Source organism: Phalaenopsis equestris, unplaced genomic scaffold (genome assembly GCF_001263595.1).
Source record: "Phalaenopsis equestris unplaced genomic scaffold, ASM126359v1 Scaffold000568, whole genome shotgun sequence".
Lineage (NCBI taxonomy): Eukaryota > Viridiplantae > Streptophyta > Magnoliopsida > Asparagales > Orchidaceae > Phalaenopsis > Phalaenopsis equestris.
The window spans coordinates 329,550-345,178 of record NW_018165008.1 but is presented as its reverse complement, the minus strand read 5'-3'; the positions used below and the strand labels follow the sequence as shown (position 1 = coordinate 345,178).

Here is a 15,629-nt window from a genome sequence, read left to right as displayed (position 1 = left end):
GTAACATCCCCTAAACATTAAAACATTTATCAATCTATCAGACAAATGTCCATCAACCTTACAATAAAACAAATCAAAATACAATAAACAAAAGTGCATAAAAAAATGACCAATATGTGAGATTCCCCCTCAATTCGCCATTCAGCTTAAGTTTCGTTGCATCCCTATTAAGAACAAACACAATTAATTAATAATTTTAAGATGATTAAAATGAAATAAAATATTTAATTACTTAAAAAATAACATACCGAGTTTGATTCTTTTTGTGGTTGATAATTCGACTGCATTTGTTGAATGAATCGTCTTACCTCATTCCGTAAGGAACGAATGTCATTTTCTAATTTTTCAACTTGAGCACATATAGACATACTATTTCTTTCACCTGCAGTTGTGGTACTATGTGCAAAAACTCGAGTTGGAGTGACTCCAAACCACTATGTTCGTACCCTTTTAGGGTGTTCAGGGCCCATAACAACCATGAAAGCCCTCTCATTTGCTTCTATATTACCATCTTCCAGACTTAACCCTTCCATCTCTAACATCATACAAGCTTGTTTTTGCATTACAAAAGTATATATAATTAAAATCAAAATGATTTATTTAATTAAGCACTATAAATATAATAAGCTGATATTATTGCCCATTTCTCGTTAGCATTTTCAGATGACCATGTCCCATACTTGTGTATCATATAAAGTCTCCATAATTGCAGTCAATCATGAATAGCCTTGAAAAAAAATGATAAAAAAAAATTAATTTGCAATACTTACTATTTATAATTTATTAAAAAAATAACATCTTATAGTTTCAGTCTATCGCCTGACAAAGATAATTCGCCCATTGTGTTAGGACATGTCTGTTTTTATTTTTCGCATTTTCATTATTTTTTATCGTCCTTTTTTGCAAGAAAAAAAATATCAATTCTTTTGTTCAGTTTAAACATAGATAAAATATAATGAAGCCTAATCATCCACTTGTGACCACTGTGTCACAAGTTGACACCATTGAAGTGTGTCTACTCCTTCAGGAACATGCTTCATAATCTCCTGTATGGGATGACTATCCCAATGCTATGATTGTAGGCTATTATTGTAGTTATGCCATTTAGTGCCAACATATTCCAAAATTCAATGACGTATACGGCAGGAATTTTAAATTTAGTCTGCAAATAACTTGATTAAAAGTTACATGTAAAATAATAAATAATAATTTAAATTATTTAATATATTCTAATATACCTCAATCTTTGCTAATATCTTTTTTTCAAAAGGCTCCATGCCTTTGTTGCACCAAACAGAAAATGATATGGGTGTCAACACAGGATCTCTAGCAATAACACCCATATATGATCTTAATATATTAGACTCTGATATATTACATGACAAACTATTATCATTTACTTCTATATGCACACATGTGCCCGGAGGTAGATTTTGAAGATCTGCGCATATGGTTCGTCCCCTACGGTGGAGTGAAGGCCCTTGATTATATATATAAAAGTAGAAATATAAACAAACTTATATTTGATCACTTACATACTTGTAGGCAAGTTTCCAACATCAGAACGATGAGGTTGTTGCCCTAAACTATGATATAATGGTTGAGATTGTTCCAGAGTATCACTGCGATCTTCATCCATTGAATTATTTTTTGTTTTTGACTGTGAATTAGCTAATCTACCATTTTCGCAACTATTGGACACACCTCTAGAAATAACATTTTGTGCGCGCCTAAGTGATGTACTACCTGTCATTTATGAAATTAAAAATACATATCACATCATTTTCCTGAATCAATAGGACATGAAAAAGAGAAGGGGCATTTACATAAATATTATCCAATTCCTTCCTATATATGTATTTGCATCTATATGGCATGAAAGCAAATTCTTAAAGTTCTATTGACTTGAAGGTAGTTGACGAGCAAAAATTAGTTACCGTTTGAACAACAATGGAGAAAAATAAAAATGAAATAAAACTAGAAGCATGAAAAGAAATTAATGTTCTTTATTTCATGACATTAGTAAGCTGGTCATTGGCGAGGGATGCCACTTTCCTTTGAGCTCTAGTACTTTCCTTACTCAAGATAGGTTTCCAGAAAATATGATAGGATGATTAACAGAAATAACCATTAATAAGCCAAAAAATATTCAGTTTAAGTTCTTGCATTGATCAACAATTCCAATTCAGATATCAAACTTTTTTATTATCTAGCGGTGAAGCTTATGTAATCTAAATTACTAAAAAAATTATGAGATCTTGATTTGTAGTCGTATCATGTGAGCCACCACTCTTCACTTTTACCCTTTTTTTCCCAATATAATGAATTATTCAACTTTGAGACATATTCTTTGTTATTATTCTTTCAATAGTTATACAAAAAGCTTTAGTTTATTTGAACTAAAGCTTATGGCTATTATTTTCTACTATAAATTAGCCGTTGACAAATTTATGCATCGTCTCTGTCAAAAGAAATATTTGAAATGTTTTACCCTGAAATTTTTCATTGCAATACAAATATGAAATAAAATTCCGATCTGCATATCACATTAACAAAAAATTTACAAATAATACTGAAATTTCACATCAGCTTTTTATGTTATTTTTCTGATTCACTTTCTGACCTTGTCAACTTCATTATTTAAACATTTTAAGATTCAATCATATGTCACAGTATACTAACGACAGAAGAATGCAGTTGAGCAATCAATTATAACTGCGGCAGAATAGCGCAGTTGAGCAAACCAACGACAGAATAGCATATTGAGCAATTTCCACGCATATCACAAAAATTTTAGATATTTGCATATCTAACACCCAAACATTGATAGAAGTTCAATATCACAATTGAAATTACTTAGAAAATAGAAAAAAAAATGATAATCAAACATAACTGTCGCAATTTTTTAGTAAACCAATGAAAAAACTGCCACAAAATTTTTCTTTTCTATAGAATTTCTTTTTTGCGAGGGCATCGACCAACATTCTTTCAAATTGTTTGAATCCCTTAAATGCTAATCAAATCAAACCAGCAAAAGGCCCCATGAATATATAATTTCTTATGCACTAAAAAACTATACTGAGCTAAGCCTTAAGGTTAACAAATTCAAACATTAGTTCATTAAGAGGAAAGCATATTGACATCTTATTTCATGTGGCCATTAAAAAGTTTGACATTTAGACGTTTGATCCAAAAGAAAAAAAAAATTCATTCTGGAATCTGTTATTTTAATATTAATAACAAACCAAACAGGTAGAATATGCTAATAACATAACATCACAATAAAAAGTCAATGATTAAAATTTCTCAACATTAACAGTAATATATCTTAGCAGATGCACTTCTTAAAAATGTGACCATTTACTACTGATAATAGGATAATTTCTTCGCAAGCTTTGCCCTTGAATGGTTGATCATGAATGGCCCTGGAGCAAATATTCTGTGCGCTATTGCTGGTGCGGGGGTGCTTGTTGGTTAACAAGCTTCAAGTGATTGTCTTTGGGAAGAAGTTGGTTCTGGTGGAGCCCAAGTTCTTACAGATGGCGATGAAAAAAAAAAACAGAGTTTCATTTAAGAAATTTTTTTCTTACATCCAATATTCTGTTTTGGAGAAAGTTTTTTAAGACTAAAATTTTTTGGTTTTCCAAGAGCTTTGTCATGTTGATTTGATTCCTTTTGGGGTTACATTATATTTATTGTTGAGCTGATTGAGAATAATGTTTTTGGAAAATGACAGAGTATTGTTTCCTTCTGTCAAATTTTTTGTTTTATTATAATAAATTCAGATTTCTCATTACAAATTTTAACTTTTTTTACAATTGCTTATAGTTTTTCTACCTGATTGTAGTAATTTCTTGCACTCAAAACTCTAAATCAAAATCATTGATATACATCACAATATATGCTATGAATTTGATAGAATTATCTCCAAACCCGCCATGATCAAACTGTTTGGATTGAGATTAAATTATCTTTTATAATTATATTCAAACTACCTCTAAATCATAATTGAAACCACTATGAATCTTCTTAGAATCTTAACCGAACTTTCAAACAAGGTTTAAATAATGTTTTAATATGACTTGTATATAGCTCTATCATGCTTTAAATATGATTTAATTTTTGTTTAAAGAAAGAGAGATCAATAAAATTTTGATCATGGTTCAAAGATGATTCTATCATAGTTTGACTATGTTTTACTGATTATGTGAGCATTTTTTAAAGATGATTTATTTTAGTTTGCCTTTGTTCTCTCTTTTCCTTAGAGGCTATTTGGTTTGACAAAAAATAAAATGAATATAAAATATGAATGGCAAGCATGGTCATGTGACCATTAAAAAGTTAGCATTAAGTGTTGTCATAGTGGCAGCTGGAACAAGATTTTCTCACAACCTAGATTTAAGAATGAATTTTAAATGCTTCATAAATTTTTTATATATTTTGTGGCATCGTTAATGTATGGAATTTGGGTTTATTATCCAAAACAGAAATATAACCATGAAACATGGCCTCAAGATAGAGCAAGTTTTTAGAACAGTGATGACCCATTGCGGAATTGTTTATAATTTTGCACCTAAAAACATACATACAAACAAATATTAATTTTTTAATTAGTTTATCATCACTAATAATCATGTTAGAGCATAAAAAACAATTCAAGGAAAGAATATAGTACTTTGCAAATTAATTAATGTTTAAACCATGTTCAACCACAGTCTTCACTTTAAAGTTTGACATTACAGTATCACTTGTTATACCTAGTCATTTCAATGGGCAAGGCTTGACGAGAGCCACCTTTTTATCAAGCCTTAGCACAGATGAGCTCAAGGCTTCAAATTATTGCTAGCTTGGCCTCAAATGTAAGTTAAGAGGCTGAAGCCAATACTATGATCTTTGCATTCTGTTCTAGCAAAATTTACATACAGCAAAAGCTTTGAATCTTATAAAAGGAATATAATTCCAAGAATATCAGGCTCCCATACCTGTAGGAAAGGTCTCAACATTGGAGCGACCAGGCTGTTGTCCTGAACTATGATATGATGGTTGGGATGGTTCCAAAGTATCATTGCGATCTTCATCTATTGAATCAGGATTTGTTGGTGTAGACTATGATATAGCTAATCTATCATTTCCCCCTATTGGAAACACCTCTAGAAACAACCTTTTGTGCACGTCAAAGTGATCGACTACCAGTCATTTCTGAAATTAAAAATATATATTACATAATTTTTCATGAATCAATAGAAAAAAAAATGGTCAAACTAAAAGTTTAATTTAGGAAAAAAAAAATTCTCAAACTAAAATGAATACTCAAAGCATTTAAATGAGCTTGTTCATCCATATCTCAACATAGCAACCGTATATTATGCAAAGCTAGAAGTCAATAATGATTCTTAAGTATCGATTTATCATCATAAAGTAGACTGAGACCTACATCAAAGCCTATGTGACCAATACCAACCACATGCCTCATTTTCTGAAGAGTCGTGCTTGAAACATAATTAACCATATAGTTGCATCTATAAGAAACTCAACCAGGAAAATTAAAATTAGCCTTATTTGATTCTCTAGTTCATTTGGAACTGACGTATGGAAAACATTACTCAAGAATTCTCACGAGGTGGAAAAGGTGGTACATTTTTACTTCCTCACACCATAAGACGTCTCTGAAAGCCTAGGAAGGTTTTGCTTAATAAATTTGCCTTGCTTGGTACACTTGGAATAAAATTAATGACACTTGTAGAGTTCTGCATGCTTCTCTACAAGTGCATTGCTCAGGGTCATAAGGCTTGGAGATGTACATCACAAAGCTTATTTCGAATGTTTTTTACACAAGTAAAAATAGAGGAATTGACAAAAGTACTAAACCGTTTCATAAGTTATCAAGTGATTCCATCGTCAAAGCAACAAAGAATCTTCTTAAAACCTTATTTCATCAATAAATGGACTTAGCTTTTGGAAATAAAATCAGTAGTTGATCGGCTAGTGCCTAGTCAATTGTTTGTCAGCATTCAGAAGTAAATGAAGGGAAAAAATTTGTTGGATGCAAGTATCATATGATTAATGCACAAACATATTTTGCATGCATCTACTTGTATTTGTGGATAAGCCTTAAAATCCGAAAGCTGCCAGTTGAATATCTTAAGACACGGGTTATAGAGTCATCTAGACTTGATCATTTTATTGCCAGAATATAGTTTGATTTTTAAGAACTTTTTAAATTCAATGACCGAGAGCTAGAACATTAAAAGTGCATATAAAGGGAATTTTATGCAATCTAATATGCGGAATAGCACTGGAAAGATATTTAAAAGCTGCAGCCATTAAAAAAATGTTTTGTTGTACCTCAAAATAAATTTTTTTTTTTAGTGAAGCGTTGAACACAAGGTAACATTTACAACATCAAGTTAGGAATAAATGGAGAAGAAGTATAGAGAGTTTGCATAAAGGCCACTGATGAAAATGATGATGATGACAGTACACCTAAAAAAAAATATAAGTATGGTTCCAAGATTGAGAAGCGAGAAGTAATTTTGGTGATACAATGGTGTGAAAGATTAATAATGTGTTCAGCCTATGATGTAAATTAGAGTCAAGTGATTAAAATAGTACCATGTCAAAGGGAGCAAATAATTGGAGTTTCATATCAATAAAAGAATAACATTTACATAAATTAAGCAGCTAAGCTAAATCTAGTACTATGCAAGTTAATTAATGTTTGAACCATGTTCTACCATACTCTGCACTTTAAAGTTTGATATTACCGTATCACTTGTTATAACTGATGGTTTCACTGGGCAAGGATTGAAGAGAGCCGCTTTTTTACCAAACTTTAGCACGCATGAGCTCAAGGCTTCAAATTTACATTAGGCTGAAGCTAATACCATGATTTTTGCCTTTTGTTCTACCAAAGTTTACAAACAGCAAAAACATTAAATCTTATAAAAGTAAATTAATTCCAAGAATATCAGCTTGATGTGAATGATTCAAAGTTTTTGATTTGGTCCTTACAATAAGTCCACAAAGTATAGAAGTGTTTTACAAAGTGTTGAGCAAGAAAAAATCCTCAAGAAGATTATACAATATGCCGGAATTTCACACTTTCAGTGGGACGGGGATGAAAGGTTGAGAGAAGTGGAGATGATGCTTGAATCGAAGACATCTCTGGGTTTAACTGTTGCTCCAGAATGATTGATTGTCCAACTGTTGTTGAAGTGGAGATGATGCTTGTATTTAATATTTACTGGTGATAGAGCTACAGTATGAATAAGTAAACCATATTTGTAAAAAAAAAGGGAGAAAGTACTTTTCAATTTTGCATAATGTCATTGTAATTTCTGACTGTAATTTATCTAATTCACTTGGATTAATAACCTTAGCACATATCGATTTTAAAAATCGTGCAATATCCACAATAATGCTCATAACCTCTTACTGAGGGCAATAGAAAGTTGCTCCCGATAAAACCCAAAGATGTCTTCGATTCAAGCATCATCTCCAACTATTGCTGAATTGAGAAGTTGCTCCAATAGTACTATGGCTTCGATTCAAGCAACAGTTGGACAATCAGGCAATAAGAACACGACAGTCATAACTTTTTAATCCCATGATTTTACAATCAATAGTGTTCACGGCCTAAGAAATATTTGATAAATAACTTTTTCGAAGTTTCATATTTTTCATCACCTCGCAGAATATTAATCTCTGCATTTTTGACATCGTGAAATAAGTTGGAGGCAAGAGCTAATCACCATTTTCCAAGAGTTGTGGATGTAAATCTCTCCTTATACCAACGTCAACTAAATCCTGATATACTTGGAGGTTATGTTTAGATTTATCAAAACCTAATAAAGTGTCAACATTATTGTCAAAAATATTTTTTTCTATATGCATGAATGACATCTAAATTGTGAGGCAATAAATTAGTCTTCCAATATGATAACTTAAAAAAAAATACTCTTCTTCCATTTACTAGTAATGTCTGATTGTCCAACTGTTGCTCCAGAATGAAATCTTTTCAAACCTTTTAAAATTGACTTTGAAAGCTTATCATTTGAAGTTTAAATTTTCAGCTTCAGATAAAATTGTACTTCCATTACATCTCTGAGGTGCACTTCTGATTTCTTCTTTGTTATCAAAATGAAATTTTTTTTACGAAATATATGATCAAATGGTAGCCAACGTCGGTCACCCATATGAGAGAACTTCTTACTCTTATACAACCATAAGGACTCAGTACTTTCAACACAATAAGGACAAGCAAATCTTTCTTTTATACTACATCCAGATAATATTCCATATGCAGAAAAATTATTAATAGTCCATAATAAAGAAGCACACATGGTGAAATTCCCTCCACTTCCAACATCAAAACACTGAACTCCACGTCATAAGTCAAGTAATTCTTGAATTAGCAGTTGAAGATAAACATCAAAATTATTTCCAGGGTTTTTTTTTCCTCCAAGATAATTATTGATAAGATGAATGAGCTAAGCTTCATACCAATCCAAAGTAGCATATTATAAACAACTAAAATTATAGGCCAAATACTGTACGTAGTACTCATAACCTTGAATAGATTCAAACCATCAACAACCAATCCAAGACGAATATTACGATAGTCTGAAGCAAATTAAGGAATGATTTCTCAGCTTCTCCATCTGTTGGATGTCTTAACTTTCAATCTTCATTTCTATGTTTAGCATTTCAAATCATGTCTAATGCAGGTTTTTTGATTTGAATAATCTTCGTAAACTTGGAATCAATGAAAAATATCGATAATTTTTTATGCCTTCATATAGGTTTTCTTCCATTCAAATTAATTTTTTTCTGAGCCACAAGTACCGCATACTTCCTGACTAGACTTCTGTTTCCAAAATAACATGCACTCATTAGGAAATGCAACTATTTTTGTATAACCAAGATCAAATGCTCTCATCATTTTTTTCACCTCATATGTGTTCTTAGGCAATGAAGTGTTGTTGGGGAAGACTTCTAGTAATAGCTTCAGCAACATATCAAAAGATATTGCAATCCACGAGTATAATAATTCAAAAGAAATAAGTGCAATATAAAAGATAATTTTGCGAAAGACTAGTACCTTAGATATAATTTTGCTTTTGCATCTTCTAACTTCTTCAAACTCTTCAAACTTTGATCATCAAACTTTGATCATCACTTGTTGGATGAGAATTAGATGTTTCACAATCGATGAGAACTAGATGTTTCACAATCGATAGTTGGACTATTTTAATTATTTTCTGCAGTAAAAAGTGTCCCTTATTAATCCTTCTATAGCATTCATATTTGCTTTTTCTACTTGAATTTACGATTGTTGAGCATCAAACATGTTGTTTATTGTTTCATATTCTACATTTTCTATGATAGTGTTATACACTTCTCTGTATCGGTTCCACATGACATAACCAGGAAAAATTCCTCTAGATATCAAATGATCTTTGACATCTTCTATAGTATAGAAATATCTATTAATTCAAATTCTACAAGGACATAAAATTTTAGTTGTTGAATTTTTGCTCTTAGTTGCAAACTACAAGAAATTTTATACACCTCTTTTGTACTCAAGAGTCCATCTAAGGGCTTGTTTGGGTCAGCTTATAAGTGCGGCCGCATTTTTGAAAACGTCGCCTACTAGTTTGTTTCGCACGTTTGGAAAGATTATATCAAAACTGCGTTTTATATTTTCTATTACACGCGATCGCGGGGTTATACCCGCGACCCCGCGATCCGCGTTCACCTGCATCTTATTTCGCTTGTTTTACGCCTCTACCCCTCTCGCTCACGAAACCTGCCCCGCCCCTCTTTCCGAAAGCCAGGCAAAGCCCGTGGCCCTTCGTCGCTCCCCGTCACCGCAAGCCGGTCGAAGCCCATGAACCCCCTCCTACACATCCTCCATCGCTCTCCTCAACCAAATCTAGGCGCTCTTCGTCCTCCTCTGCCGAAAGACTGGATAACCTATGAAAGACTAGATAGCCTAACAACAACATTTTTTTAGGCGTTAACTGTGAAATGCAGATAAGTGGATCTACTTTGATGATGAATCAGTGAGGAATTTATGCCCTTTTAGCTCTGCTCGTGAAACAGATTTTTTTTTACATATAGGACACCTAAATTTCAGTTTTTTACGCACATACCACACAATTCCATACATCCAATTCCTATGCACATTTTCATACATATGTTTAAAGCACCAAAGTTCTATGTAAGTACTTATGCAATCTTAGAATTGAGGTATGTAAATGCTAGAGAATTGTGTGCTAACTACGTAAATTTATAATTTTATTATTTATACCACCTACTACTTGCTCTGTTTGGCACTTTTATAATTGTAGCGAGGATTTGTTCGCTCAATTTGATATTGTGCAATTACCTGACCACCAGGTGCATAAAAAAATGCGCAAGCACTCTTTGGTTTTCTTTTGTGTTTATTTTGATGCGAAAAGTATGCAATTAAATGACCACTAAAACAGTTTATCCAGATCAGGGGCGGAATAGTCATTTATCTAGAAACAAATGCAAATCAGTTATTTTAAAAACACACAAACCAAACAGCTCAACCAGCGTATCTGAATCAGCCGCTGATCAGCAGCTTATGTGGATCAACAGCTTATCTGAATAAGTTGGATAAGCTGCAACTGCCTCAAACAGACTTTAAGTCTTTGCATCCAACTTTTATCCATTATAAGATTAAAAAAAACGTCAAAATCACTACAAATACATAAGATATGAAGACAATTAGATGAATCAATTAAAATATTGAAATGCAAGTGGAAGAGATAAAAATAATCAAATGTGCGTAAATGTATTTTGGCAGCTTTACTAGGATTTAACAGGATTGAATTAAAAGAAAAGGTTTTCATATTATTTAAAACATAGCAACCTATCCAAAATAAACATATACACATCAAAATTAAACATAAAAATTTTCATTTAACTACTAGTTTAAATAAGATTTTACATAGTGCATCAGATTTGCATAACTCAAGCTATTTTCAAATTAAAATAAATCATACAATATGAATAAAAAACATGCATCATAATAGACTGAGACTCCATCTTTAATAAAAGGAGGTAGAACATTATGAGATTATTTTACTAAAACACACCAAATCCTGACAATCATTAAATTTCATTTGCTAACATGGACTTTTCTCAAATTAATTAGTATAATAATGGAAGTTGATGAGATTTTTGGCATAAACTTATAAAGGACAAAAAATAGCTTATGGGAAATTTCGCTCATTATAATGAAGACTCTGAAGCACCATCTCTATCATTAAGTTACTATTTTATATAAAAAAATTGTCATTAAGTTTTGCTGAAATAATCTTAAACTCTGATCTATCTTGCATCAATTGGTTCATTTAACTATTTCATTATGTGGAGTATTTTTTTAAAAAAATTGCTTTGAATAAATTTGTGACATTGAAAATTATCATCTTATTCTCAGTTTATTTTTTCCCTTAATACATCTAGAAAAAACCAGATTTAAGCGCTTATGCTAAGGACCCCAAAGAGGCTGCAGAATTTTTTATTTCTTTTTTAGAGAAAGCTGAAAGTGCAGTTCTAGAAGAACTAAAAGGGAAGTATAACTTATGATTGCCTAGAATATGCTTTTCTTGTTATGATAGGCTGAAACCCAGAATAGTTGTGCAGGAAAACTTGTATTGACTCCGTATTTTTGTATTTGTGCAGGCTACCACAAGTCTGAGATAGTTGGGAATTGAAACTTCTGAGAAAAGTTTGCAAGTAGTAAACATCTATATTGTTCCCAATCCCAGTCTTGATTTTATTAATCTGAGAAATGTTTGATTTTCTCTTTTCAAAAGATGATGGCTTATTGTAAATTCTAATGGCATATTTTTTTTTGCTAGCCAGCAAACGTTTGTAGGATTTTTTCTCTCTATTCACTTCGATTTAACTGGCAATTACAGCAGGTTAGGGATCTTCTTCATGAAAAGAGCTCACTAAAGTTTAAATCAGATTGGGTTTATGTTCTTGATGGCACTCAAGAAGGTGCTTTCCAATGGGTATATCCTTTCATCTATTCACTCTTGATATATATATATATATATATATATATATATATAATATAATGTTCACTTGCATTTTGAACTCGTTAGGCGTGATACTAGAAGAGGTTTAGGTTAAGTAGCAGCCGTATAATGTTTGGAAGAAATTAGAGCATCATTATCAATTATCAACATAATTAAACTCATCCAAACTATTTTTGTTATATTTATGAAATGATCTCTATTTAATTTTGTTTTAAATGTACTTTGACCAGATCTTTTAGACAGTTCTAAATATTTGCCCAACCCTTTTTCTTAATTGTACTTTCACATTTAATTCTAACCTATAGCATGTTGAATGTCATAACAATCATAAATGTTATTAACTTTTCAAGTTTTGAAAGATTGTAAGGTACTGATGCATATATATTTAGGGGTTTATACGAGCTAAACACAAGCGAACCAGGCTCAGCTCGTGCTCGGCTCGTTTATATTTCGAGCTCAAAAAATGTGTTCCGGCTGTTTCGCTGAGCGAGCCGAACATGAGTTGTTCACGAATAAATAATCGTTTTGACAACCCTAATTACGTAGGCATAAGATGTAGCCGTAAGATGTTAAAGGTTGGGGCAAGATTTAAAAATTATTGTTTATATTAAAACACCATTTTAATCTAATTAATCATTTTTATTCTATTTTCTTAATTAATACTTTTAATTGATTATAAATCTTTGTAGCCTTGTAATCAATTAAATTTTTTAATATATATATATATATATACATATATATATATACAATTGATGAGTAGTTTTTCGAGTCAAAACGAGCTGAACACGAACGAACAAACTTTGTTCATGTTTTGTTCGTTAACTTAACGAACAAGCCGAACATGAGATTCTTAACGAGCCGTTTTGACAGCCCTATTAACTATAAACAATTAACTTCCTCTATTTGGCAGGAGGCAGTGTTTTTTCCCTTTGAAACACCTTAAGCGGAGGTTAACACAACTACTTTCTTGAGTTATTCTAAACTACCCAACTGCCTAAGTAAACTCTAAATTTGTCGCTCTTCTGAGCATTTTATCATTAATGGATAATTTGGAACAGTTAGTGAGAACTGCTCTTCAGCTATGTACAGTAAAGCTTTTCCTGAAATAAAAATCTTAGATTTGAAATATTTTTGCAAAGTTGTCTTTCCAAAGTTGAGAAATAACAAAGAAGTGTTCTTTTCTAATATTTTTTGGGTTTGCTGTCATTTCTAACTAAATTTAATAATTCTTTTGTTCAAAGCAAAACTATTAAGCAAAAATAAAAATTTGAATTAAAAAGAAGGCATTGCTAAGAGATATATGTACCTACTTCTTGTTATTTATTGCTATCAAACCCCATATTTATCATACTACAGTAATTAACTTGAGCAATTTTGCTCGATGCTACTCTTCTTCTTCTTCTTCTTCTACTTCATGTTCGCTCGGCGGATACTTCTGCACTTGCCTCTTCCGCTCTCGCACTTCACAAGAGCTTCTTCATCATTTCTTCCTTTGATCGGCCAAGGCGTCGCAATCCTTTCGTCCAATAGAGCCGCTCGACATTCAGGTAAGTCGATTGTGACAATATATAGAGCGAACTCACCTCCCTGTCTTCCTGACCATCTCACTTCAACTCCCCGCTCTTTAGTTGTCTGACTCCTCGTTACCTCTCCCCCTCTTTAGTTGTCCGACTCCTCACTTCCTCTCCCCATCTTCAGTTCCCTCGACATTTGAAACGAAGTGTCATAGGAGGGTTGGGGAAGTATACTGTTCAAACCATCTTTTAGCAATTCGAGAGCAGTTCATTCGAGATGACAAATTTGAGGTTCTTTTTATTGATTTCCAAATTTTTTGCCACACGACACTCTTCATGGATTCTAACAAACCACAACTTACCATTAGGAGGCCTCTAGTGAATGTTTCCACAAATCTTACTAGTGAAATGCTAATAGCTTTCCCTTCATAGTAATTCCATATAAAATTTAGGAGCATGTACATACCTGCCACCCAATTCTTATGCATTTACATATCTAACACTGAAACTTTTCTAACACTGAAACCTAACACTGAAACTTTAATTTTTTACATTTATACCACCCAAATCTTTCATATCACATAAAAAATATCACTATTTTAACATTTAAAAATGAAATACATTCTTTCATGCAAATTTATGGTGGTATGTATGTAAAAATTGAAGTTTAGGTATTAGGTATGTAAATAGATAAGAATTTAGTGTTATGTATGTAAATCTTCCTAAAATTTAATCCTCCTATACATCAAATATTCTTCGTCCCTTATTCATTTTGAATCAATTTATTCTTTTTGCAGCAAGGAATTAGGTTATGTACAAAAAGAATCATGAAATTTCTTTGAGAGAATCTTATCATTGACAGACCTTGAATTTTCTTTGAGAAATTCTACAAGGAATGCCTCAAAAAGATCACTTGATTGTTCATCATTTTCATTTATACTTCATCATCATTGCTAGGAGACATAAAATGGGAAAATGCTTATGTGCATGCAAACTCTGGGCCATATTGCTATTAACCAACACCTTGACAATTTGCAGCCCTAAAATTTTCAGCATTCCCATGAGAGAAAGGGTGGAGCTTAATCCACAAACACCTCCTTGAACAACAACGAGCACAATATGGCAACAGAAAATTTATAAAACTCATTGAAGTAAGGAATACTGATGGATCAGTGAACCAAGGGATTGTAATTGAACTCCAATCATATACTCATGAGAAAAGCTCATCACAAGCCATACAGTAGGTAAGGTGACATGTATGTAAAAATTGAAGTTTAGTGTTACATACGTAAATACATAGAGATTGTGTGGTATGCATGCAAATCTTCTAAGAGAAAGTTATGATAGAAATAATCAATTTACATTCACTTATTATACACTTGCTTCATTGAAACTAGAAAAGAAGCAAACTTTCTAATTGCAAGCAACAAAATGAGCCCTGTAAAGATTTATTTATTAGAAAACTATAAATGCTACTTCATATGACATGCAGATGCAAAGTAAATCCCCAACAAAAGAAAATAATATTTTTAGACGCACACACACCGCCACCTATCAATATTTAAATTATTTTTCTGGACTCAATTCAACATCAAAGTGAAACGAATCATCAAACACCTTGCAAGCATCCAACTTTCATTATTCTAGATTTCAACAATCGAAAATCCAGTTCCATCTGCAACACGGCACAACTAAAAAGTTGCAAAAGAAAAAAAGGCGAGAAGTGGGTTACCTTCCACAATGGTTTCGGGTAGGAGTGGAGCAGAAGAAGCGGAAGGAGGAGAACGTTGTATCACTGCGACCATCTCGTCGTGCCTTCCCACAATTAACTACGCTGAACCAGTTGTTGTCTTCCCACAGATTCCTCTAAACTGATAGTTCGGTCACCAAAGCAATGGTTTTGGGCGAAATTAGAAGAGGGCTGGGGAGGGGAAATCGGAAATGCGACCGGCGAAAGGGCTCGGTCACCAAAGCGATGGTTTTGGTCGAGATGGGAAGAAGGCCGGGTAGGGGGAAATGGGAATTGTGTGAGTGAGAG

The 15,629-nt window shown here is 32.5% G+C and overlaps 1 long non-coding RNA gene across 1 annotated transcript; it reads right to left on the bottom strand.

Annotated features, from left to right (window-relative positions):
* LOC110029381 lies at positions 1-15,629 on the bottom strand. The gene is made up of 5 exons (XR_002294533.1): positions 15,324-15,629; positions 4,983-5,199; positions 1,536-1,746; positions 249-1,461; positions 1-164 (listed from the first exon to the last, which is right to left on the bottom strand). It is a non-coding gene; the product is annotated as an uncharacterized LOC110029381 (long non-coding RNA).